The sequence below is a fragment of the Psammomys obesus genome, unplaced genomic scaffold (assembly GCF_907164565.1).
Source record: "Psammomys obesus unplaced genomic scaffold, mPsaObe1.curated_primary_1811, whole genome shotgun sequence".
NCBI classification, from domain to species: Eukaryota; Metazoa; Chordata; class Mammalia; order Rodentia; family Muridae; genus Psammomys; species Psammomys obesus.
This window is the reverse complement of record NW_026589732.1, coordinates 997,597-1,025,458: the sequence shown is the minus strand read 5'-3', so window position 1 is coordinate 1,025,458 and position 27,862 is coordinate 997,597. Positions and strand designations below refer to the sequence as shown.

Here is a 27,862-nt window from a genome sequence, read left to right as displayed (position 1 = left end):
TGCACGTCACAGCCAAATGTCAGAAGGTCAAAGACAAAATCACAAGAGGAATGAGAAAATAGAAACCCGAATGTCTCCAGGCATGGTGATGAGTGCCGTTAATCACAGCACTCAGATCTCTACGAGTTTGAGGCCAGTCTATTCTGTACAGGGAGACCCTGTCTCAAACCAAAAAACCAAGTAAAATAGAAATAGGATCCCACCATGTTATTAGAGGAAGGAAGTGAAGAATTACAGTGCTTTCTGGTTGGAAACTGTGTAAGCAGGGGATGGGGTTTAATATTTAATGTGACAAAAGCTGAAGGACGTGCCTCCTGGCAAACCAGCCACACGCCAGTGGATGGCCCAACCCAGGAGCCAAAGTACATAGGCAGCACAGTCTGGAGCTAACGGAATAGTAGAAACAAAACAAAACGAAAGGACGTAAAGCTGAGAGGGTTGGAAAAAGGAAGTAGGTCTGGGAGGAGCTATGGGGAGGAGTGGGGTTTAATGTGATCAAAATACATCACATGAAATTGTCAAAGAATGAATGAAAACATTATTGAAGGGGCTGGAGAGATGGCTAGGAGGTTAAAGAACATTTGTCATTCTTGCACTCTTATGGTGGCTCATAACTATCTGTAGCTGTGGCTCCAGGGAGTTCAGACATCCTTTTACGACCTCCATAGGTACTGCGCTCCTTTGATACACACAGTGCAGCTAAAATACTCACACACATGAAATGCAGCCAACAAATCTGAAGACATTAGAAAGGGAATATTTGAGTATTTAAGGGAGAGAGAAATTACATGGGTCAGAAACTCAACTGCACAAAGAAGGTAGTGAGAGAAAAAATGAGGATGAAATAAAACTATGTTTTTTTATTATTCTTAATTGGTCTAAAACCACTAGTCTAAATTAACAATAGAAAGGTTAGATGGGGTGACTAATATAAACAGACAAAGGAAATAAACTGCAACAATGTTCTGGGGGCAGAAGGGGGAAGTAGGAAATGTACTAACAATGAGGAGAAGTAATGTCATTTTGGAGGTAGACAGCATAATGAATATGCATTACAAATTCCAAAGAGAGTACTGTAATTTTTAAAAAACTTTACAAGAAGTATAAGCGAGGTGCTAACGGAAGAAACAAAACAGGATCATGGGAAAAGGAATAAAGTGAAGGGGGAATAAAGCAAAGAATGGGTCCACAAGATAGAAAGCTGTAAAGAGCAGCTTTAATTCAGTCCCTTTAAGAATCACCCCAATGTAAGTGGTCTGAATGTACCATCAAAAGATGGCAAAAGACAGAGTGTGTAAGAAAAGCCAGCGGATTCAACTGTACATTGACTACAAGAAGGACACAAAACACAGAAGGACAGAGTAGGTTTTAAGAAGTAAAACAGTAACCAATGCAATGACAAACTAAGAATAATCTAATAGGATTCTTCCATAAGCTATATTGACTGTCAAAAACATGGCTATTTTTGAGGGATTTATAAACAAGTAGAAAAAGAGATAATAATGTCAGACAACAATGACAAGGGGATAACTTAAATTACAGTACACCAACACTCCATACTGCCCAGGTAGAGGCACATGTATGGGGAACTGGAGGATTCCCACTAATACGTGTTATGTGTGACAGAATGCATGTATTCCAAGCCAGAAGAGACAAAGAGAGACACAGAGACTTCTCAGTAAAAGAAGGAAGAAGGAAAAAGGGAAATGCAAGACCAACTAAAAATTGGAGATCCTAAAGGCTAGAACTATATGGAAATATTCAAGCTAAAAACTTCCAGATAAGCTGGGCATGGTGGTCATGCCTTTGGAAGGCACTTGGAAGGCAGGCAGACAGATCTCTGAGTTTGAGGCTAGCCTGGTCTACAAAGTGAGTTCCAGGAAAGCCAGGGCTACACAGATAAACCCTGTCTCAACACCCTCAAAAAAAAAAGGGAAAAAAGAGCTTCCAGATAATAAGATATATAAAATAACCAAAACATATAAACATTTTGTTTATAGAAAACAACTTAAAACAAGATGGGATAGAAAGAATATGAATAATGATAGATACTATATGGGGATAAAAATCTGTACTATCTAGACACTATAGACCAGCCAATTCTAGCCAGAAAGGTTGCTGATAATATCACTACCAGAGGAAATAGATTCCAAGGTCCCAAACCTCCTCAAAGACAAAGGCATTCTTGATTAATAATAACAGAAACAATTCCTAGGAAGATAGCAGAGCAATCTGAATTTCTACACTCTTAACCTCAGAGTCTCAAATACCAGAAGCAAAAATCACTAGTGAATAATCCCATGTTATCTTGCAAAAATTTAGACACCCGAAGAAGAGCTCATGCTGACAAAATGCTGGCAGGGATGTTTGTAAGACTGTCTGGAGAGGTGGCTCAGAGGTTAAACGCACTGGCTGCTCTTCCAGAGATCCTGAGTTCAATTCCCAGCAACATGGTGGTTCACAACAGTCTACAATGTGATCTGGTGCCCTCTTCTGGGGTGCAGGTGTACATGCAGACAGAACACTGTGTACATAATAAATAAAAGAATCTAAGGCCTCTATGTTTGCCAGGTGTGGTGGCACACACCTTTAATTCCAGCAGAGGCAGTCGGATCACTCTCATAGAGCAGCTCACACCAAGACAAAGCAGCAGAACCACAGATTCTTGAAATACACAGGGAGGGTGCATGAGGAGACAGCTTACAAGACCCCAGGTGTGACAGCAAGTCTGAGCAGTTCCAGAAACTCATGCTAGAGACCCTGTTCTCTGACCACAGTGCAATAAAATAAAAAATGCACAGTCCAAAGAAAATATATTTGAAGATTCAAAACAAGTTCCAGTGACATGGCTTAGTGGATAAAGGTGCTTAAAGCTTGCTGACATGAATTTGATCTTGGGTACCCATGTGGTGGAAGAACAGAACTAATTTCTACAGGTTTTTCTGCTTTCCAGCTGTGTGTCATGACACTCAGTACTCACACATGCATGTTCACACACACATACACACACACTAAATGCAATTACTTTTTTTTAAAAAAGGAAATTACAAACAAAACAAGGCATTCCTTCCTATATGTGAGAGCCCTTAGATTGTTTTGACTTGCTCAAAATAACAACAAAAACAAACTCAGAAACACCCCAAGATAAACTTCCTGGGGGGAAAAAATGTGCCAAAAAATTTAAATCTCAGTGAAAAAAACCACAAAAGATGAGAGCATCTAGCTGTGCTCCTACTCCACAGCTGAGCTATGAAGCCAAAGCCGCACCTAGGGAGGATCGTGACCTTGAAAACGTTTGTCAGACCCATTCATCTTTTTACCTGCATGTCTGTGCTTGCACCGGGTGTGTGCAGTGCTCTCCGAGGCCGGAAGATGGTAGGATGCCCCCTGAAACTGGAGTTACAGATAGTTGCAAACTGCCATGTGGATGCCGAAAACAAGCCTTGGTCCTCTGCAATAGTATCTGGTGTTCATAACTGCTGAACTAGCTCCACAGCCCTGGATGCATGCATTTCTCCCCCCAGGGTAAGAGTCTAATGATTAAGTACTCATCTCAGAAAATTAGAAAAAGGCAAAACAGAAGGCACACAATAAATTGCAAAATAATTCCAAACAAAAAGTCAGTAATAAAACAGAAGGGCCCTTCTCCTGCTCCTCCACCTAACCCACCTAACTAGTGTGTTGACAGCCACTCACACCACCCCGCTTCTCTACCCAAAACTTGTCTTTCAAGGAACTGAAGCTGTCTGGCCTGGGGAAAAGAAAAGTGTGGTCTGACTGAGGAGGGGCAGAACCAGGGCCTCAGGAGAAATCAAGGCAGTGCAACTCCTGTCTTCCATCTTGGGGAAGAGATGGATTTGTTAGTCATCCCTGCGTTCTGGGCTGAGGACCATCAGCCTGGTGTTCATGCATTTCTCTTAGATGAAACTGGGGTCTGTGACCTCAGGGTTTGGGATATGAGAGGTGGATCAGGCCATGGCCAGGAGGCTGGAGCATGTGGCTCTAGAGCAGTTTCTCAGGGAAGTTAGGGGCAGGCAAACCCGAAGTGGGAGGTGTGGAGAAAGCTGGGGTCGTCAGGTGTGTGAGCAGTGTGGAAGATTGACCCGGTAGGTGAGTGAGGACCTAAGGAGATGCTACACCAGACAGCGATGTGGAGTAGCAATAGCGTGGATGAGGCGCTGAGAAGCAAGGAGCCTGCAGACCCCAGCCTTGCTCAACCCCGGAGACAGAAAGGAGGGCTGTGTCCCCTCCGAGAGGATGCCTAACAACCAGTGCTTTCACCTCAGTTTCCTCATATCTAAGACAGGGACAACAACAATACCTTTGTCAAAGGCTCTGCATTGATTGAGACGAGCAGAAACAGGGCTTAGCAGGGTCGCTCTAGGCCCTAGCATCTAGGAAAAGGCACCAGAAATCCCAACAGCTAGGGCAGGGTAGGGCGGGATCAGGCAGTCAGAGTGCCTAGAACTGGAGTGAAGAGAAGCGCTGGTCAGAGGTACCATCTGCCTGCGGTGGTAGAGCCTTTGTGCTGCTGAGTGGATGGAGCTTTCCCTTCCAGGCTTTCTCCGCTTTTACTGGCTACAGATTACACAGGCAAATGAACTCAGGCTTCTAGAAGTCCTGTTAAAGCAATCAGATCCCAAACGAGCTCACTCCTGCTTTCTCTTTGGAGAGACGGGACTTGACACGAGTCGGATTTTCCTCAAAGGGAGAGAGGAGGTATTACAAACTCAGACACAGGATTCTGAGAGCCTAGCCAGCAAGGCTTGGAATATCCCTCCTAGAGGAAGGGAGGGAGCGTGTCCCCAGAGACACTCGTCACTGTCACTCATGTTCAGGGTGCACTGCACTGCCCACATGGCAGGGCCCTGAGGAGAAGCTCCAGATCAGCCTCATGTTGGAATCTAACCCTGCACTCAGGAGACACTTGGATGTGACTGATCCATATTCTGACACCCTCCAAGAATGTCTGGACGATACAGATGGGCTCCTGCCTGCTCCAGCCTCCCATCTGGGGGACTGCTCAGAAGGCGGTGGGGAGGACAGTGAGCAAGGGGAGGACACACAGAAAGAAAAGGGAAAGAGGACGAGTGACAGAAATAGCACAGAAAGATGTGTGCTCTGTCTGGAGGAGGGGGGTAGGTTCCCGCTGTTCAGAGTATTCTGGACAGCCTAATTTACTTGTGTACACTTGTTCAACACACTGTATTTGATTTACCCGTGTGTTCACACACACGCCTACACATAATTAAATGTTATATGTGTGTATGTGTAATCTGGACGATGCACGCAGTTAATTATTTTGCACTTTCTGATTTAACCCTGCAATGAACCCTTTCAGGAAGGTATTTTCATCTTTTAGCTTCAGTACTTACTGCTTCTGGATATTGAGTGTAACTTGGTGACCCCTGAGGCTGCATCTGGAGCTTCTGTGGCTTCGCTATGAGGCATTCTTTTAGGAACAGGCATATTCACTTATATGGATGCATTTGTGATGGAGTCTGGGTGCCAAATTACAGACTATGAGATGTCTGAAGAAAGCCTTCCTTGTTATTTGTGTCTTTGGCAGCATGGGAGACTCTCTGAATGGTTGGGGGGGTTCGCTTCTCATTCTCCTTACGAACTGAGGGAGCTCAGTGGTGGGGTGAGGGCTAGGTATGTATGAAGCACCAACATAAAATAAAATAAACAAAAGTGAAAGCAAGGCCAGCACAGATGTTCGGGATTCGGGGAAAGTGAACATTGCGTTGCTGCCCTGGCTAACTTACCATTGTGTATTGTTCTGAGGCCCAGGTGCTAAGCCTAGAAGTGGGCCATGGGTTCTCGGTCTGTCGCAGACCTGCCTAAAGAACTTGCTTCAAGTGTCACCTGGGGTGTGTCCAGCTACTAGAAAATTCCATATAACCTGATATGTTTCCTTGGGATCAGTGCCTGGCTTTCTCTTCCATTCCCTAATAGTCAGAGCATCGTATCAATACTCTGGGGGCAAAAATGACCTTGACAGATGATCCCACACTTTCTGGGCAGGTTAGCTAGCAGAAGATAATATGGAGAAATGAGCACTGGTCTTTAGATCCAGTACTAGGGTAGATTTGGAGTGATTATTTCTAGAGTTTCCAGCCTAGTGAGTGTGGAACAGGTTCTGGATTGCTGTAGGGAAGCTTGTTTTTCTAGAATTACCATGGACAGCTTGGATTTCTCTAGATTCCTGGCTTGCTCCAGGAGTTATTCCTTGGCTTTAACAAATGAGGCGGCCCACCTGCACTCTGAAAAACACATGCGGGAGTGCACGGGGCAGCACACATGCCACGGCACCCAGGAGCCTCAGGGCTGGGGGAGCCACTTCCTGGTGAAGCAGTGGCTTTCAGCATCCTCTCTTTGATGGTGTGTGTGCGTGTGCGCGCGTGTGTGTGTGCATGCTTTTTTTGAAGGTTCTGTGAACAGCACACCCTTCAGGGTGCCGTGTGTGCGAACGTACCTCTGTAGGATGGGGTATATGTGTGTGTTTCTCCAGTACCTGACCAAGATGCTTAGTAACAACTGAGCAGTCACAGTGCCAAGGATTGGTCTAAACACTTCGTATACCCTAACTCGTGTGATACCTTCAACAGCCCTCTGGGGTGGGGAGACATTTGTTTACCTTAATTCTACAGAATGGGAAATAGTTTATTTCCTAGACAGAGTGGCAAAGTGACTTTCTAAAAGTCAAGAAGCTAGGAGCTTGTGGTACTGAGATTTGAAAACTGCTTGTGTTTTCTTATTCCACTGGTGTCTAAGAGGATTGGATCAGTGGGTGGAATTTTCTGGAAAGAATAACTGTGACCTTTGCACCCTAAAATAAAAGTTACTATTTTCTGTTTGAACTGATATAAATAACAATTCCCTTCGACCATCTACTTGATTTGTTTATCCTGACAACAATTCCGTGTTGGAAGATCTTGGAAGCAGCTCTGGTCAAAGCCAGCTTTCCAAGGGGAGTTTTATTTCCTTTGTTTTTTTATGGCGGTGACAGGAGTGTGCTTACATGTATCCCAAGGGTCTTCCAGGCTTCTGACAGTGCTAAGTGGATAAGGATCCTAAGGTCTTATCTGCAGCTCTCTGTTGGAGAGGATCCAAGACATTTTGTACAGACACTCTTTGGCCGTTGTCCATGGACTGCTTCAGACTGGCTGTCTTTCAGGCTGCTCTCTAGCGGCCTCTCCTAGCTGAGTATTCAGCTACCTGAAGACACAGCACCTTAGACCGGCTCATGCTGGGCAGTATACAATCTCTCTGTCTTCCACTTATTCTAAAATCTTTCAGCTGAGTGGCAGGGCCACCCTCAGTGTTACTTCCACTAAGCTTCACTTTGAGGTGACCCCTTACCCCAGCTGTATGAGGTCACCTATGGGAATCACCATGTAGAATGTGCCAAGTAATGTCTCAGTTGATTTTTAGGGAAATAATGACTGAGAGAGAGAGTGACTGGAGTGAGAGCAAATCAGAGATCGCTAAGGAATATGCAGGTCACGTCTCACGGGCTCCATGAAGCTGCCCGTCGGTTTCTCTTCTCTGGGTGTCAGTGAGGAGGACCAAGTGTGGCTTCTGTAGGGTGGGGTGTGTAAGCAACTTCATAAGCCTCCCATCTTGATCCTGGGGGTGGGGGGATCAGGACCATCGAGAGTGTGGCTTCTATCCCAGTTCTAACAACTACAAATTTCGGGATCTTGGCTATGTTAGGTAGCCTAGCTAAGTCTCAGTCTGTCTACAAAATGGACATAATGAGAGTCAGCTTTCTTGAAGTATGTGGGATTTAGCCAAGAATCTGTTTGGAGTAGAGGGACTGTGCCCACCACAAAATGTGCATTCAATGCTGGCTACAGTTATTGTTGGTCTCGCTTTAAAGTTATACCGTGTTTATCTTGTGTGTGTACATTTGTGGAGTCAGAGGAGAACTTTCGGGAGTCTGTTCTCTCTGCCATGTGAAACCTGGCTACCAAACTCAGGTCATCAGGCTTGGTGGCAAGTGCCTTTACCTGTGGAGTCATCTCACTGGCTCCCTGCTTCCATTTTAGGCTCTGCTTTGGACCTTCCTTTTTCCCTCTATGCCTCTCTATGGTTCCTGCGGGATGTGCACTCCCTTCAGCCTTTCCTGTAGAGTGGGAAACAGATGATGGGGCAAAGAGAGTGTTACAAGCTTGATGGTGTTGAATAGACACTAGGACTTGTCTCTCTCTGAGTCTTCCCTGCCTTTATGGTACAGGGACTTTCATCATGAAAATTCTCTTGAGATAGCCTCTATCCTCACTCCCTGGACAGTGATCTTAGTTCTTTCCCTCCTACTAAGTCGTCTGCAAAGATGTGGCACGCGTGTGTGAGCACAGGGAGGTTGCGCTAACTCACAAACTCAACTACATCTCCGGGAATGTTGAGGGCAGCAAATGCAATTGGCTCCACTGTAAGACCAGGTTCTGGCTTTTGAAAGTAGCTCTAGGTGTGTGGACCTCCAGGCCCCTGTCCTGGGGACCAGGGGTAGCCATTTGAACCTCAGAATGGGAGGTGGGGCTGGAGCTACTGCCTGTGGGTTATTTATGAGCCAGTCAGGTAGACAGTGTGGAGCATCTGGGCATACCTGTGACTTGTGCCCACCTCAAGGCCATGTCTCTGGGAAGACATGCTTAGTTTTCCTGTAGGTAAACCATAATCCTACAAGACCATGTGGTCCTGGTCATATTACCGGGAGTGCAGAGAAAAGAATGTGAGTCTGCTCGGTTGTGGCAGGGAGAACTGAGATGGAGAAGAATGAAAGGAAGTAGTAGGGCTGGGGTGTCTGCACTGTAATAGCCCCTGCCAAAAGGAAGCAGAAAGCCCTGAGTGGGACAGCTGGAGGCTCGGTGTGGAGGAGGGGGCTCCGAAACAAGGCTGTCAGGACTTGTGTCTCCCTCTCCCCCTCCCGTAGATTCCGGAGTCTCTTGCAGCCTCACTAGGCCAGGCCTGCCCAGTTGGTTACGACCTCTCACCCCATCTGGTCCTTCCATGCTCACCCACTCGGGGGAACTCAGGCTCCCACCACATCTAGCAGCTGTTCTGCTGAGAGCCTCCAGTGCAGACAAGTGGAGCATCACTATCCAGGATAAAATTGTGCCTGTGGCCAGGGTACTCTCTGCTCAGTTTCTGCCTATGGAAGTGAGGAGGTGAACAACACCCAAGACAAAAGAGCAGGAGCTGCAGCTCCCATTCTGCTGGTGAAGCAAGTGAGACCCGAGAGACCCAAAACATCGGTGCCTCTCCCTGGCATGTGGTGCTTTTCTTGAAACCTGAGTTCTGATTTGAGACCACCTGTCACCGCCCAGTGTTACACTCTCTTCAGTTTTCACCTGAAACTCAGGGAGGTAGGAATGATACTCACAAGTCCCTTTCAGCTCAGGCACTGTCTGGATCAGCATGTTAGATGCAGGAGAGGGCCTGGGCTCCTTTCCTGAGCCCCTGGGCACACAGATTCACGTGCCAAGTGTCCACTGCTGAGCACATTGTCCTGCAGGCTCATGCCAGCCAGATTGGGTGAGTCAAGGGGCATCATGACAGAGGAGTCCTGCAGGACTGTGGCCACAGCAATGGCTCAGGTTCAGTCCAAATGACACTTGCTGGTTGCCACTTACCTGTATAACCTGTTGTTTTTAGCTGCTGTGGCAATACCCTTCTGTAACCCCAGGAGGCAGGAAGATTGCAAGTTCAAGACTTGCCTGGGCTATATATTAAGACTCTGTCTCAACTCCCCACCCCCAAATTTATAAATACATAATATGGCTATGGTTTTTACCAACAAAATGACAAAAGTTTCAATTACTACAAAATGTATACAAAAAAAAATTAAGTCTTGCTGGGTGGTGGCAGCGCAGCCTTTAATCCCAGCACTTGGGAGGCCTGGGTAGATGGTTCTCTATGAGTCTGAAGTCAGGCTGGTCTACAGAGTGAGTTCCAGGACAACCTGAGCTACACAGCAAAACTCTGTCTCAAAAACAAACAAACAAACAAACAAACAAAATTAAGTCTCCTTTCTCCTTTTCCCCACCACACCTTCTTTTAACTTTAATATTTATTCATCTATTTGTTTATTTATTTTGCTTCTGGGGGAGAGTCCTGTTATCAGTTGCGTCTGTATTTTAAGGACTATTTATGGGGTGAGAGGTGAGGGAGACATCTCTGTGTTTGCTGTACAAGTACATGGACCCGAGTTCAATCTGATGAACACGTGAAAAAAGCCAGACACTCTGCAAAGAAGAGGATACCTGGGGCTGGCCTGCTCTAAGCCAGTGAGAGACCCTCAAAAAACAAAGAGAAAGTTGCCTGAGAAACAACCAAGGTTGATCTTTAACCTGCAAATATACAGGAAACACACACACATATATTTTAACAGATCTTGCCTTGGTTTTATTTGTAAAAGCAGCATAGGATGCTGGTCATCTGCAAATAGTGTGTAGCCGGGTGTGTCACACTAGTCCATCTGTGTTCACATCAGCAGAAGCCTTTCCCATGGGGCCTTCACAGAGGCCTGGGCACCTTTGGGAGCCTGAGCTGGGCTGCAGCCTGGGCCTTGGCTGGAGTTGCGGCTTCTGCCTTGCTTTGAACCTTGAGCTCTAGCCTACGATTCTTAACTATGTAGCTTTGAATCTGCTTCCCAAGCTTGGGGTGCACGTTGAAAGCCAGGCAGCTGAGTTTGCCACTGGGGCCCTTTGGTATCTTGGGCTTAACAGCCACAGGCTTCACAGGGACCTTGATGCCTCCTCTCTCACACTCACTGCCTTTGCGTTGTTTGCCTGCATCTTCTTCAGGCCTTTCTTGTTGTGCTTCTTGGTAAACCCCATGCTCCTCAGGAACTTGGGGTCCACCTCTTAAGAGATTCGTATTTTTGTGACTGGGCTTTCTTGATGCCATTTCTTTGCCATTTGCGGACCTGGTTGCAAATGTGTGGTTCTTGGACTTGGCCACGTCTGCCTGGAAACCCGCAGTTCCACAGTGCCTGGGACCGGAAGAGAAACAGGAACTATATTTTTTAATAGACACACAAGCGTATATGGGCACAGATGGCCCTTGACTTATCACAGTTTGACTTAGGACTTTTTGAGTCCATGAAGGTGTGAAAGTGTGTCGGCACAGCCCTTGAGGGCTGCGATACCCAAGTGTAGAGTGGGCTTCGTGACAGACACTTTTACCTACGCGCAGGCTCTAGCGGTGTTCTAAGCATGGCTAGGGGTATTTGGTGGGGCGGGGCATTGAATGCACTTTGATTTCTGTTATTTTCAGTTTGTAATGGGTTTTTTGGGGACACATTCCCAGTATAAGTTAAGTAGTGCATAGATCTCATACTTTGGTGAGGGCGAAGTATACATGCAAATATATATTTAAGTCTCTATCAATAACTCCCTTTTTTCACACGAAGTTCTTATTAGCAAATATTAATCATGTATAATAATGGGTTTCATTGTAATAGTTAAACCCTACCCCTATAGGGTGTTTGTCTGAGAATGGATCTCTCTCTGGCCTGAGCTTACTAGGCAGATCAGGCCTGCCTCAAACTCACGAAGACCCACTGGTCTCTGTCTCCTGCATGTGGGAGCTAAAGGCCCGTGCCACCCCACGCAGCCTGTAGCTAATCGAGCTCCCCATTGTCCTCTCTTGTTATTCTTCCACTTCCGTTGAACACTTCCCAACCATCGCAAAGTCTACTTCTATGTTTTGCTTTAGCTTAATTTTAGTTTTCGGTGACTCAGTAAGTTTCCGCAGGGCTGCTTACAGGCTCCCAGGAGCACGGGTGAAAAGAGACCTACAGGAGTCTCTACATAGCCTCAGGAGCCCCTGCCCCAGCCATGATGGTGAGCTGACAGGGCCCAGTCTTGCGCAGGCCTTATGCAGGTGAGCACAAGCACCGTAACCTCCTCCTGTGGAACACAGATGGTAGCAGGCTATTTTACAGTGTTGTACTTTTGCCGTATTCTGCTAATGAGCATTTCTTGGACTTGTCCACACACACAAAATGATGCCTCTTAGAGCAGGTGAGATGGCTTAAGGGGCAAAGTCACTTGCCACTAAGCCTGACCACCTGAGACCTCCACATGCGCACTGAGGCACTAATACACACACACACACACACACACACACACACGCATACAGGCATGCACATGCACGTGCACACACATAATGTAAAGAAATGCTGTTGCTTTTCTCCTCCTTTCTTTTTTAATTTTAAAACAGAGTTTCATATAGCCCACGCTGGCCTCGAACTTGCTATGTAGATGAGGCTGGTCGTGAACTACTGATTCTCCTACATCCAACCCCAACCCCTCAGTGTGCACCACTGTGTCCAGCTTTGTTTTATTCTTTTTAACAATTATAAGAGCATTTTACTGTGTGAGGTATCACCACTCATTTAGGAAATGTGCCATTGGCTGCTTCTGATACTTTTCTTTTTTAAAAAAATCTGTGATATGCTTTCTTTCCCGTGTTTGTTTTTTTTCTATGAGAGGCTATCCTGGCAGGGTTTGCTCTTCAGGGTGGAAAGCCTGGCTTGCTGTGTGTGCACGAATTATAAATTTTTTCTTTTTTTTTCTTTTTTATGAATTTTTCCTTCCTATGAACCCTCCCACACAGCCCTCCCTGTTCTCTCTCAAATTCATGACCTGTTTTTCCACCAATTGTTGTTACATTCATATATGCGTATGTTTATATGTGTATATTTCTAAACATAACTTGTCTGTATTTGTTTTCAAAGTTGACCATTTGGCACTGGGCAACCAGGTAACGTGTTCTTCCTCTGGGAGGATCACCTCTCCCCACCCCAGCTTTACTCGGTTGCCTTAGTGAAGGGTTGAGGTCTCATGGGCTTTTCCCATCCATTCTGGCATGTTTGTTGGTGTTGTCCTTGTTCAGCTCAGGTTTAGGCAGTCGTGCTGGTGAGACTTTATGGGCATAGCTCCTGATGTTACTAGGAGACACAGTCTCACAGCAACCCCCACCCCTGATCCTCCAGCTTACAATCTTTCTGTCCCCTCTTCCTCAGTGTTCCCTGGGTCTTAGGTGTAGGAGTGTTTTGTAGATGCGTCCACTGGGACTGAGCTCTACGACTCTGCATTTTGCTTGATTGTGGTTTTCTGTCGTGGTCTCCATCTGTTGCAAAGAGGTTATGCTGGGTTGGTAAATTAGAGGTTGTGGATTCCCCTCTGACAACCGTGCTTTTGTTAGCACTGAGTGGTTGGCTAGGTTTCCAGGACCAGGGATGGTCTCCCTCTTGTCGAGCTTGTCGTAAGTGCAATTAGAGAGCGGTTGGTTACCTTCAAGGTATGTGTGCCGCTGCTGCACCCGTGGCTTATCCGGCTGTGTTGGTGGTTGATGTGGTCCGTAGGTGTTGCCGCTGGGGAGGACTGCTGGTTGCCTTCCTCCTTTGGGAGCTTGCATGGTGCCTTCCGACACCATCAAAATCCTCAGGGAGGAGGCTCGCAGGTCGGCTCCAGCTCAGAGGTCGCTGGGCCCTGTGTCTGAAGAGTGTGAGGGGCTTACGTTCCGCCTTTGAGGGCTAGCCAAGGGCAACAGCAACAAGCTCTATGTTCGGGGGCTCTCTTAGAAAGCCCTGCTAACACATCAAAAGAGAGATTCTCTTTCTGGGATTGGGATTTTGTTAGGTTTGGTTCTTGGAGGGAGGATTATCAGCCCAGACGAGAAAAATTCATTAAAACTATGTATGTGTAGTCATTAGAACTGACCTGCATGCATTATCCTTTTTTTCTAGGTAATCAGTTACTAGCATAATTCTTCGTGGCCTCTTCAGGCATCATACTGTTGTTTTGCCCACCTCTATCCCTGTGTCTGCCTCCCTCCCCTCCCCCAGGAGCCTCTCTCTCTCCATTTCTCCTATCAGGACAGTATGAATTTTTAAACATAGTTTCAGATTGCTCTCCTAAGAGGTTCATGCCCCTGTGTGAAAAAGGCCTGACTCTACACACCATGGTTTCAGCCTTTTGAGTCTGAAAGATGAGAAATAAGATGACGTGGTTTTAATTCATTCTTTTCTCGCTGTAAGGGAAGTCTTCCTCAGCCTCACCCCCAACCCCACTGTGCTGCCATATACTTTAGTTTTGGAAAAATTACTGAAAGTTTTTAGAAAAGTCGTAAAGGTAGACCATCTGGTTCTTATATACCTCATACCCAGTTTTCCCTAATGTTAATGCCTGACTTAGCCACAGCTCAGTTGTCAAAACTAAGAAAACAATTGGCACAATACTAAAAAAATAAACTCCAGGCTTTCATTTTTGAGTTAAACTGTGCACATTTTGGTGAAAGTAAGGTTTGTACGTAAAGCTGAAGATAGGGTTGCATGTACCAGAGCCCCTCTCTCTTCTGAGCTCACAGACACACACCTTAAAACCTTCACACCATACCTAGCACTTTGAGCACCCAAGAGCAGAAAGGCTGGATTCCATGGAGCAATGATTACTGCTCCATGATTTCTTTTCCTCATTTGGGGAAACAAGTGCAGCATCTGTCGTTAAATGTCCTTGTTGCTCTTCCCAGTGAGTGCCAAGGCATAAACGTAGGATGTTTCCTCTGTTAAAGTCTCAATGAAACAAGTAGGACCATAACAGCTCCTCTCTGCCGTAGACTGAGCACATGACCAATAAGGATGGCTGAGCTCAGTCCTTCTTCTCTGGTCTGGAGACAACCCTAGGTTTGGTTTGTTGTACATCCCACTAGAACTTTCCCAGGAAAGCATGAACTTCTCAGGGTGTTGTCAGGAGATGAGAGCACTGGAGAGGACACGGGTCCCGATGGAGAAGCTCGGTTCTCCAAACACCTCATGGATGCTAACTTTCATCCTCCCAACGACAGCCAACCTGTTGTGTAAACAAAGCACTTTACCACACACCTGCAGCTGCCTCCCCGTTAGCACATGGAGGCAGGTGGGGACCTGTGCATTATGTCCTTCTCAGGCTGAGGAAGGCGAGGTGTGCTTGTTCCAAAGCTGAGCTGGTGCTTGATCTGGCTTCTGGCCTCCTAAAGAGCTCTGTGTGGTCACTCTGAACACAGTCCTCGGTTTACTGCTCAGGACTGCTTCGCATAAGCACTGGGTTAGGTGTGTTCCACAGATGAAGAAGCTGATGCTTGGAGAGGTGAGGCCATGGGTCTGACGGGAAGGCCTGGAGTTCCTAGCCAGCCGTAGGCTTAGCTCTCCTGCTGGCCACTGCCTCATCCGTCTGAGTGCTTTTCCTCAGGCACAGCTGCCCGAAGCACAACATCGTCTCCTGGGCATTTCTGAGGTGCTGCCACCACATACCAGCTCTTCTGTGCCAGTCCAGAGTGGACTCCTCCTTAGGGATGTGCCTCTGCCTGTCTTTTTAGCTTGATTTCTGGGCTGTTTTTGCCCTCCCACCACCCAGCTACAAAGAGCCCCTTCTCTCATGACACATCTTCAGGGTAGGTACAGAGCAGATGAGGAGGAGCACCATGGTAAAGCAGCTGCCCTGAGGGATCTTCCATTCTCCTGGAACAAAGTTGGCTTCTGACCCAGAGGCCTTGAAACTCCCGTGGCTCCAAATCCTGTCTTCCCTCCTGCTGAACCTCGTGCCTTTTCCAGCTGCTGTTTTCTGGGACAGAGGCACATTTTAGTGGCTGTTCTAGAGGCTCAAGATGTTTCTCTCTGGAGGCCTGGTATTCTGCAGTGCCCAGTATGTCGCTGCAGGCTGAGGGCAGGTCCCCAGGCTGTTCTTGGGGCTCATGTGCAAATGCACGTGATTTACCATGCTTCGCCGTGCCACATGTCTTTAAAATTACAGTGCCCATTTCCTGCTGAAATAATTTCCACAAAGAGTGGCTCCTATTACCACAAGAGGCGTGCAGACGTCATGATTTATTATTATTTATAGTCCCAAAGCCTTGTTTATGCAAGACGGGTTAGGTGCGTGCGATAGAAATGCCATTATGCAAATGACATTGAATGTCCTTACTGCGCCTAAATAATTTTTGTGTTGGACGATTAAACCTCATCTGTTATTGATATGGGCTGCAGTCGGGCTATTACAGAGTCCCAACAGTACTTACTCCCAGTAATGGGAAAATTGAGAGAGAGAGACCAACACAATTGCCTCAAGTGGGCTGTGATGGTCTGGACGGAGCGAACACCTCTGAGGCCTGTGCAGAGAGAGCCGAGGGCTCCCCGGGATAAATAAGGCAAGCAGCGCAGGCAATAAATTAAGTCCGGGTTGGAGTGGGCGCCTTGGAGGATTTGCGGCCCCTCCATCTTGTGATTTAGCTATTTGATTTAGCCAGGGGACCAGAGCTGAGGCGGAGGGAGATGCCAGGGCGGAGGGGAGGGACCAAGGGTGGCCCTGACGATGCTGGGCATCCAATCTGCTCTGCCCACACTGCTCCTGTGCTCTCCTGCCCGAGTGTGCTCTCGCTCACACTCCCACCCCTCCTTTTTTTTTTTTTTGACACAGCTGTGAAGTCCCATTTTGATCAGTGTTGATAGCTTATGAATTCCAAAATTGACAAAATTTACAGAAAAATGAGGATAATCCATCTTCCTTAGCAGCCTGTCAAGAGCTGGCCATACTTCATAATCTCCAATTACAGATGCTATTTTCCAACATTTACATGCAGATATTAGAACCAAATGAAAATGAGAAACAAAGAGAGAATGGAAATGCAGCTATTTATATGTATAAAAGACAAACAGGTAAATTCAAAACATTAGATTGGATTTGGGGGTCCCTCTAGGAGGATGGAAAGAGACAGCCCGGAACACAGGGGGTTTGAGAACAAAATGGTATGACACGTGGCCTGCCTGGGGTCTGGCACTTTGGGCTAAAAATGGGAGTAAAGGGGCACACGTGGAGTCTTCTTCCAGGGCCTGTTACACAGACTTCATAGGAGGACAAGTTTAGAACAATCCACATGTAATAGGGGTAGGGGACCGATCTGCCATTGGGGTTGGCATTTTCTCCCAGGCAGATATGGAAAAGTCAGTCCATTCTGATGGCAAATGCATAAACTCCCCTTGACAAAGGGACTCGGGAAGGTGCCACCGCCCATTGTCAGAAGGACTCTGGCCAGGTGTGCAGAGAGTTGCCGATAACTTTTCAAACGAGATATAAATAATAAAGTGAGTGGGGAGCGAAGGAGCTCCGAGGGATGGATCATCGCTGCTTCCTTCTTGAGGCTAATCTGGCAAAGAGAGGAGGGCATGGGAGACGGCTCTGTGATGAAAATGTTCTTCCCATAAAATTGAAGGGAGAGCAGCCGTGTTGCCCTCGCAGCTGTATGTGGCACCGGCTTCTGGAAAGCGGGGATATTAATTAGCACCGCTTTGGATTAAACTCTCCCAACCATGTCGGATGGTACGATTTTTCTCTTTGTGAGCTTGACACAGGGTGGCAAGGAGAAGCTTGCCTGGGTTTCTCAGCCTCCTATTACACCATACTTGTCTTTTATTTGAGGATCAGTTCTCCTCCTATTCTGGAAATGAAATGAAAATGAGATATTTGGAGGTTTTGCTGGGCAGTTGGGCTCAGAGCCGGTTTTGTTGGATGAATGCAGGGATTGAAGGTGGGTCTCAGTTGCCTTTGGCTTGATAGCTTTTGTTTGTTTGTGCAAAGCTTGTTTCTAGCCAGCATGCTTGCATTATCTGAGCCTTGATTTGTAGGAAAGAGGTGGATGAAATAAATCAGGAAGCTAAATGAATGTATCACTGGAAGGGGAGCAAGGCGTGCTCTAAACCAACTCAAACTAAGCCTGTAGGAGATGTGTGTTTGTTTACATATATGGTCTCAAGGCAAACGGCTTGCTTGTTTAAATAAATTATAGGCATTAGCCCTGAAAATAATTATTATGCTTTGTTTCCTGTTCCGAGGTGCAAGCTTCATGAAATTAACACATAACTGCAAAGTGCAAACAGTGTGTAATGAAAATCAGAGGCTCTTAAGTAAGCTTAACCTTGACGAAAGGCACATAAGCAGAAAACACCATTGTCACTGAGCCCACTTTCTCTCTACGATCAACTCAGCTAAAATTTGGGCTTCTCTGGAATTGCTAAAACCTAAGGCCAGCCAGTCTCTCCTTCCATAAGCTTCTAGTGAAAGTCAGTGCGTCACCTTCAGTGCAGAACAGAGTCCGAGAGTCAACTAACAGGCAGGCGCCCAGCTTTTCCTTAACGATGTAAACAATACCACACCCTTTTCTCTAGTGTTTCCCATGAGTGCTAAGATTAATTGGTGACGTTGACATCAAGTCTGAGTGTGCCCGTTCTTTGAATTTATCGTGTAGGAGTTTTCTGAGGTCTGGGGCTATACCTCAATGGTAGGATGCTTGCCTAGCATACACACAGCCTTGGGTTCAACAAACACTACAAACAAACAAATCATGTAGAAGCTGCTCATTTTAATAGGGAGACTATCCTGAGACTGAAGAGACAGATTGGTAGGTTAGAGTGCTTGCTGCTCTAGCAGAGGGCCTGGGTTTGGTCCCTCTACCCACATAGTAGTTCATAACCTTCTGTAATTTCAGTTCTAGGGGATCTAATGCCCTCTTCTGCACTCTGAAGGCACTGCATGTACCTGGTATACATAAACTTGCATGGGCGAACATGCGTAAACATAAATTAACAACAACAACAAAAGAATAAATGGAGAATAAATGGTAACATTAGCAACATCTGTGGCTGGGCCAGTTGAAGAGTATTCTATTTAAATATTTTATTTTTAAAATATTTAAAAATTTTATGGTTTGCTATAGGCACACATGTGTGGGTATGTGTATGGGAGGATGCATTTGAGTGCATTGCCCATGGAGGCAGGGAAAGGGCGTCAGATTCCCTGAAGCTTGGTTTAGAAGTGGTCATGAGTCATCCACCACAGGTGCTAGGACCTAGTCTTAGAACCCAGGTCCTTTGCAAGAATGGTATGTGCTCTTAAACACTGAGCAACCTTCCCATCCCAGACTGGGGGTACTTTCCAGAAGAGCTGAACCTGAGGGCCAGAGAGACAGGGCTTGTGCAGAAGTGGGGGTGGGCACTGAGGGTTGAGGGTTGAGGTTTAGTTAGCAGTAGGTTAAAGACGCTGTAGACCAGCGGTTCTTAACATGCGGGTTTTGAACCCACGGGGGTCACATGTCAGATAGGCTGAATATCAGATATTTACATTATGATTCATAACAGTAGCAAAATTACAGTTATGAAGCAGCAACAAAATAATGTGATGGTTGCAGTCACCACGGCAGGAGGAACTGTATTAAAGGCCACAGCGTCAGAAGGTTGGGAATCCCTGCTGTGGACTGGGAAAACTCATACTTGGCCTTGCTGCTGGCACTCCTTCCTGCTCTGGGCTGCCGTGCTTCACCACAAGGCAATTTGGAAACAGTAAGGAGCGTAGCCTTGGGAGGGAGAACATGGATTTTATCCCTGCTCTGACGTTCTTCAGCCTCAGTGTCCTTGTCTGAAATAGGTCAGGGCTAAGGACAGTGTCTGGAAGCTGTTCAGTATCTTGGACTTTGGAGGCGTGCTGCTGACGGGGTGGCTTTCTCACGTCCACGGTTCTTGGCACCTGCGCCTCGTTTTCACCATCTGTAAGGGCTGTTGGGAGGATTAAACGAACCAACACCTTTTAACCTGCAGCAGTCCCGTGTGTAGGAAGCATGCTGAACATGCAAGCTATTTCCGGTTTTTAAGGTGTGTTAGGATTTCTTTGAGATATAGCAGAGTCCTCCAAACTGAAGACCATGGATCTGTGTTCATGGCTTTCTTAGTCTTCTTTTTTTTTTTTTTTTTTGGAAGCTTCATCACAGTTTCTGTTTGGCCTAGAGAATCTTTGGTGGCAAAGAGGGCATTTCCTTCAAGGCTCCCTGTGCTTGCCTTCGCAGGGAATTGCCTATTAGGAAGTCTGACAGGGAACAGAAGGGGCAGAGAAGTGGCCTTCTGACCTAAGCAGGGAAGGAGAGAGAGAGGGAAGAGGAAAGGAGGCAGGGAGGAAGGGAGGAAGGTGGGAAGGGGCAGGTTCTGATCTGCTCTGCGGCAGCAGGGCTGATAGAGGGAGTTAGGAGAATGGCCTGCTTCTACCCCACCTCTACTCTGATACTTCTTTCTTAGAAGGGAAGTGTTGCATTGTCATTTCTTCATTGTTCCAGGATAACCTCCCTCTCCTCTTCATAGCTGGAAAGTATGAAAGAGGATGAACTGTGGGCATCTTGGGATAGCTCCTCTCCTCCCTTGCCAGCAACCCAGGATGGGCCCCCCCTCTCATCCCCTACCTAGGCCTCTTCGTAGATAAGAGTCCTATGTTTCCTTGAGAGGGATGACCATCCCTGCTTATTGCTAGCTTTTTAGCAGAATGGGATAAGTGATAGCTTTCCCCTTTGCCATGGGGAAAGCTATGGAATTAGGCTTCCTATAGATGGAGAATTGTTTCTGGAACTTTCCTTCTCCACCTAAGGGCCTGGAACTAACTGATCATCATACAGGCAAGCGGAGCTAGAGCAAGCCCAAGCCTCCAGGGTCCACCTGAGCACATTCCCAAGGCTGGTTGTGTGGTAGCAGAGTTGCCCCTTGGGAAGTAGCCAATCCCTTGTCACCAGGACACACACTTGATGAACTCTGAGCCCCAGATAGAGGCTGGCACCTAACCTTTGGGGCCTGAGCCATAGGGCCCCACCTATAGCCTATCAGAGGCCAGGAGGAGAGAAGGATTCTCCATCACCTTGCTGAAAGTTTCCCTGGGACAGAAGGCATGCTGTCCCACTGCCCACTGTCCTCTCTGAGATGTCCCTGCTATTCCCATGCCACCTGGAAGCCTTTTGGGGTGTGCTGGGGTTGCAGAGAGCAGGCACAGACAGAGGAGAAATAACATCATCTTAACTAGCACACATCTCCTTAGAAGCCCTTTGCTCTCCTGAGCATCCTTTCGACCCATATATGGCCAGAGCTCTAGAAGGCAGATGGAGTGCTTGCCAACCCTTCCCCCTCCCATGTACCTCTGTAAGTGAGCTGAAAGAACTTTGATGTCACTTATCCTCCCTTTGACACTGTGAAGCCCTTCTGACACCACTGGTAGACCTTGGCCACAGCACCATAGCGTCCATTTGTTCCAGGCATTTGTGCCATCTCTGAGCTGGGTCGGAAGCTGCTGCCGCAAAGATGAGGGGACCCAGTCCCTCCTTTTGAAGCTGACACCCTAGATGGAGGATGGGGACCCCAAGTAGTTGAGAGCACAATGGTGAGTGCTGTGAGCTTGGTAGAGACCCACACACCGAAGCACTTTAGGAACGCAGAGGAGAGAAATCAGGGAAGACGTCCAAGAGGAGGGAGGCCTTTCAGGATTCTTGACAATTCCTGCCTCCAGTTAATACTAACTAGCACTTTGAAGATGATGGATACTATTGCCATTCATAGCCTACATTCAGCGAACAGTTTATTTTCAATTTTTGATTCGTTTTTATTTAGTTAGGAGAGACAGAATGCCTGTTGGTTTGGGGTTGTGGATTTTTACAACAAACTTAACCTTTTGTTTTGAGATCATTGTAGATGCACGTAGAGTGATGCAGAGGCAGCTCACTCAGTTTTTGCCCACTTTCCCACAATGACCTCACAGCCGGGCATGGTGGCCGGCAGCTGTAGCCACGACGCCTATGGAATCAACTCTGTGTGCGTGCCTCCACTTTTTAACAGCTTCATTGAAGTGTTTTTCACTGTAACATTTTTACTGTTATCCTGTTCAGCAGGTGTTTTTAAAAGTTTGTTGTTGCTCTTGTTTGTCTGTTTGTTTTTAAAGATGCTTAGCCATGGGGGGGGGGGCAGAGAGACAGAGACAGACACACACACAGAGACACAGAGAATAGAAAAAGATCTGCCCTCCCAAACTCAAGTTCTTATTACCCCTCTCTTCTGTGTTTTCATGCCCCTCCAAATTTGGTCACACATCCCCAAATTCCAGATAAGGAAAAGGAGCTGAGAACAGGAAGTGCGTGAGCATGACACTCTCACTGACATGAACTTTGAGGGACTGGGGCAAGGTCAATGTCTGAGTGACATCTCCTGCTATAACTCTGCCTCTGACCTGGTGTGAGGACACCTGGGCCCCCTCCTGAGCTTTTTTCCCACATCTGCTCACACCCCAGAGTCTCAAGGACATAATGGACCTGCCGGATGTGGCAGAGAATGTGCCAGGCAGGAGAAAGGCCTAAGGTCTTTCTTCTCCTGAAAGGTTTGGCGTTCACTTCACAGTCCCTGAAGGCAGCAGCTGGGGTGGAGGTGCGGGAGCCTGGAGGAGCAGGGCAGGCACAGGGGAGATGAGCCAGAGAACAAACTCCTGCTGTCCTTGGCCTCTTGGATGCTCTCATTATGCCACACATGCTCAGGGACTGCTGGTGACCGCTCCTGTATCACTTACTTCCCCTTTGCTGGTACCAGATACCTGAAAGCAGCCAGTTAAGGGGGGTGGGGGATGGGTTCGTTTTGTCTGAGTTGGGAAGGATGCAGTCTGTCCTGGCAGCTAAGGCATGGCGGCAGAAGGGCGAGGAGGCTGGCTACACAGCATCTCTAGTCAAGATGCAGAAACATGAAGGCAGCGCTCAGTTCGTTATGGACATGGTCTCACTTCACTACTAATGCTTGAAACAAATCTTTCAAAGATTTCTTTTAAAGACATTAAGTAGAGTGTAATCATCCCATTCATGACAGCTGAAAAGTTAGCAAATTCCTTGATGCTGTCAAGTACAATTTTCTAATATATGTCATGACTTTTTACAGTTTGCCTGGATCAGGGTACATATTGAATTGATTGACACATCTCTGAGTCCCCTTTAGTCTGGGGGACCCCTTGCCTCTCTTTTCTCACCTTGCAATTTATTTTGTGAAGACGGAAATGGTATTTTTGTCTTGTGGGCCAGTGATAACTGTATAGAGTTATTAGCATTACAAAGAAATTAGAGGCCCTGAGGTCTCTCCTCTCCTTCTCTAGCCTCCTCTGGGTAGGGGTGGAGGTGAGCAGGTGTTTGGTCCTTCAGGATGGGAGTGGGTGTCCTGGCAAGGGCCATCTGAGGCGGAGGACCCCAGCAGGTAGCAGGGCAATCCCCTGGCCAGAGCTGACTGTCAGCCTCAAACTCTCGTCCCCATGCTGCCCTTCACTTCTCACTGCCCTCCTTCTCACGTGTCTGTTTCTTCTCTCCTCCATGCTATGGCAGTGGTGCCCGGCGCTGAGGAGACAATACTTGGTGCAGCCCCAGGCAGTCCTTTTCCAGGTAATTTCATAGGAACCCAAATGAGAACATCCGGTGCACACTTCCTTGGGGCACGGGCCTCCGAGTCTGTTGCCAGAAATCCTCACCCTCTCAGTATTTGGTCTCCAAGTCACTTTCCCTCTCACAAGCATCCTGCAGGCAGGCAGAAAGGTTTTAGAATGAAAACACCATTTCACCCCATCTCACTTGCATGGCCTTTCCCTTGAGAACTGGTCTAGGAGAGACTGAGCTGGGACCAGGGTCCCATGTAGTCACTCCCAGCTCTGTTTCTGTCTACTGTTGGGCCAAGACTCCAAATGACAGATGAAAATGAAGCACACTGACCTCTCTGTTCCTCAGAGTTCTCACAGCAGACAAGGTGGCTCTTTGCATCTTTGTAACTCTGGTGTTGGAGAGAGTGAGGCCAACCATGAACTGGAGCCCACTGTCAAGGAGGGTGCACCGTCCGAGCTGGTGGTCATGACCTTCGAGGCCTTAGGGGAGCCTGTGGCTACAGGCAGAGGGAGTTTTGTCCTCAGCTGTTTGTGTGGGACTGGGCGGTCTGTGAACTGCTAACCTCAGTTACTGTTTCTTTCCGGGTCACGGGCAAGGACAGCAGCAAGGGCTCTCAAGGGAGGGAGCAGGAGCCTGTCATGAAGCCATGACAGCTTCAGACAGACTTTGAAGGGCTCAGAGAAAGAGAAAGAAAATGGGGAACACAGCTGGGGTCTGTGACTGTCGGTGGCTAGGGGTGGCTGGGATGGGGTGATGTGCCCAGGGCTGTAGGTACATCAACACACACTGTGTGACTGTGTGTGCCGTCCACGCCCCATTGGCTGGCCCCTCGGCTTTCCAAGTAACAGTGCCGCCAGGAAGAGAGAGGCACCGGAGCGCGCTCTCTTCTCACGCTCATCTTTGCTCTGTCTCGTCTTCTTTTTACATGAGCCTCTCTCTCAGGCCCAATTTTTCTGAACAAAGGACTTGATTGAGGTGGTCTGAACAGTAAATGATTGTACGTATCGAAGTCTGCCAGGAAAAGTTTAAATCCAACATAGAGCAAAAGGAAGACTGCTGTCCCAGGGCCCAGCAGCATTGCGGCTGTGCTGCTGGGGCGCCGAATTTGACTGAGCTTCCTGCCCGCGAAAGCAGAGGGAATATACAATAAGTTTCTAATTAACAAATGAACAACTTGTCATGGGAAATAACCTCCCCCCCCCCCCCCAGCAAGCTATGAGAGGAATGGGCAAGAATATGAATATTCTAATGGACAGTGTCTCCAGAGGTTAAAAGATAAGTACCTTTGGTACAGCTCTTCTCTTTCATTGCCTTTGATAAATGCGCTTCCCCAGAAGCTTTGACTGACACTGGACAGGGACCTGGCTTTCTCCTCACCTGGCTTCATGAGAAGTGTAGGCAGGGCCTGGTTCCCTAGCACTTGGAGCCACTGTTTTAAAACTTCCTAGTTAATTCTTTTGTTTTTCTGCTTCTGGGATAGGATCTCACTGTGTAGCTCACACTGGCCTGGAACTCTGGATGCCCCTGCCTTAGCCCCCTGGGTGCTAGGATTAGGGGCACGTGCTGCCATTCCTAGCCGCCAGGAATTTCTGGAGATCTGTAGTTCATATCATGCCCCTGGACCGTTCATTCATGTATTTCTTCATTCATTCAAGAAATGCTTGGGGATGTGTAGGGAGGCCCTAGGCACCGAAAGGAGAGAGGCAAACAGCTGTTACACATGGAGGTGCAGTGACAGTCAGATGCAGAAAACCACGTAGTGGTTTCTTTGGCTGGATATAGAGCCAGGAATGGCTTCACCAAGGAGTCATTTTTGAGCTGGGTTTTATGGACACTGTAGGATCTCTTTATGTACTGAGATGGGCCCTCCAGGCAGAGACAGGATGGAGCCTGGAGTGTTGAAGGCACAGTCAGTCAGCCATGTTTGTGGAAGCTGGGGAGAATGCTGTGTAGCCCTTAAAACATGACAGGCATCTCAAGGATAGCCTTGGGGAACAGTTGAGCACCGACACAAAAGGAGCATGCTGCTCCTGCAGGGCAGAACTGTGGAGCCCCCCTCCCCCTGCAAGACAGGCCGGGGGCCCTGCTGGGCTGTGACAAAGCTGTGAGGACCATTGCCCAGAGCCTAGGCTCTTTAGTGAGGTCCTTTCTGCCTTCTGGAAGCCAGTGCTACTTTAGTGAACGGCCTGACTGGCCTTCCTCCCCTCCCCCATCTGAAAATACCTAGTCTTGTAAACCCAACAGTTAGAGTGACTCATGCGCTTTGTCTGACACTGAACAAAATCAAATACTGGAAATTTAAACCATGAAGAGGCAGGAAATCCCCCTCAGCCACTCTTTCTGAGATTGGCTCTGTCTCCAAGAGGGGGAATCTCAATCTTCCCTCATGGGCTCAGCTGCCTGCCATGTCTGCAAATAGAGTCCTGGGGGCTGGGGCCAGGGATGGGCATGAGGGCAGTTCTGACCTTTGGCTGGAATGCCGAGGGCCTGGAGGAGCATTGCTTGCTGCTCATCCCTGTAGTGGTAGAAGGGGCCCCTCGTGGTCCAGTTCCAGCTGCTCTACCTTCGAGCACACTCCCTCAGACCCATCCTGACCTGGCTCCCTCCTTTTCTCCGCCTCTCAGCCCTTGTCAGCCGTTTCAATTGGAAGGATAGCGCTTGCTCAGCTCGCCCCCAGAAACCCTTTCTGACCACACCACAGTCCATGAGAATGAAAGTCTGTTTTTCTCCATATTGGATGGACTTCCTGGGTCTGTACATCTTCCTCTGAGAGCTTGTGGAGGCTCTCCTTGACCTCACACACCTGCATGCATTCCACAGGGCCTAGCATGGGTGAAGTGATGTCCTCCCACCCTGCTCAGGCCTCCACTAGGGAGACACAGAAAGAGGAACTTAGGACCCGTCCATGTCTGGGCATCCGGGAACTCTACAAGGTACCACTGCAAAGGAGACCTTCCCAGAGCACACCGGAGGAGGCAGCAGCCATGCATTTGCATTTGGTCTCAGATGCATTCTCAGCAAAGTAGAAGCTTGGGCCTGATCAGTTCTGTCCTACTGGAAGAAAATCTAGACGGTGACCTTTCCCAACAGCTCCCTGCTGCATGGAATGCAGGCATACTCTTCAAATGCGGCTGTCTCTGACTCACAGCAAGAAATGTATTTTCCTCTCTACCTGCTGATATGTGTGTGAACCATGATTTACAAAATAGGGCTTAACTTCTCTAGCCGTGGTCTCTGTTCTATTCTTTCTAATTCCATTACCAATTTGCTGGGGATGCAGCTCAGCTGGTAGCGTGCCTGCCTGGCATGCATGAAGCCCTGAGTTCAATCCACAGCACTGCAGGAAATTGAGTGTTATGATCCGTGCTCATTATCCCAGCCCTTGGGAAGGTGAATGCAGGAGGATCAGAAGTTCAAGGTCATTTTCAGCTACAGAGTAAGTCTAAGGCTAGCCTAGGCTATGTGAAACCCTGTCTCAAAACAAACAACCCTAAAATAGCAAACTAAAAAGAAAACAACCCCCAAAAACCTCAACTTTAAATAGCTGGAACCAACTGTTTGATTTCATCACTGTTATGGGGTGAGCCTCACATTGAAGAGTCATTACGATAACTGTCAAGACGCTGGGGTGAGGTGGACCTGTGTTTGAATCCTGGCTGTGGTGCCTAGGTGTTGTGTGCCTTTGAGTGCATCAAGTTCCTTCCAGAATGGATGTCTCAGGCCTTTGCATTGAGAAATAGAATAACACAGCACCCTTCATGGGTGGAGCTTGAGGCTGAGCTGGAAAGTCACAGTTTGTGAAGGCCAGACACAAGGTGTTCTCTGAAAATTAGAAAGCACTTCTGGGGGGAGCCTCGCCGCCAGGTGAGGCTGAGGGACTGCAGGCCCAGGTGTCCTGAGGTGTCACTCACTGAGGATAGTTCAGCCACAACCCCCTGGCCTTATCAATCATCTTCCAGAGAAGGCTGATTCATGTAGCAGGTAGCAAAGAATCCCAAGGCCACCAGCAGGCCTAAGTACTCCAAGAGAGAAAGAAGCCAGGCTAGGGCCAGGTCTACCTGCACCAGAGACTACTAGAAAGCTGCAGTAATTAACACGGTGTGCTATTGGCACAGGGACAGATAAATAGACCAATGAAACAGAATCCCGGGCTGGAAAGCCATCCGTGCACATATGGAACCTTGATATATGGGTAAGGAGATGTACAAATCAGCGGGGAGAGATGGGCTCTTAATAACCAGCAAGGGGCAACTGGTTATCCATTCAGAAATGGGGAGAAGGAAGAAATTAGATCTTTACACCAGACACAAAAATCAATCCTAGGTGGATTAGAGGCCTAAATGCAAAAGGCAAAGGCACCTAATATGGTCAGCTCCAGGTCCTGCCCAAACTCCCCAAGCACAAGCATGGCCTCATGGGAGAGAGAATGGGGCCTCAGCTACAGTGATGTTTTTACACAGTGAAGACAGGAGCAGCCTAAGTCATCTTCCCATCCCACCTCAGTGCCTCTTCCCCCGGGAAGACTTTCCTGGTGACCATTCCCCAAGAGGCATGTGTTCTGATCTACCCATTGGCCCTGCCAAATGGTGCCTCAGAAATAGGCATCATTTTCCCA

At 47.7% G+C, this 27,862-nt stretch overlaps 1 protein-coding gene across 1 annotated transcript in view; it reads left to right on the top strand.

Moving 5' to 3' along the window:
* Pax5 (paired box 5) overlaps positions 1-27,862 on the top strand; it is a 176,961-nt gene that overhangs the window by 70,907 nt on the left and 78,192 nt on the right. The gene's annotated exons all lie outside the window — the stretch shown is intronic.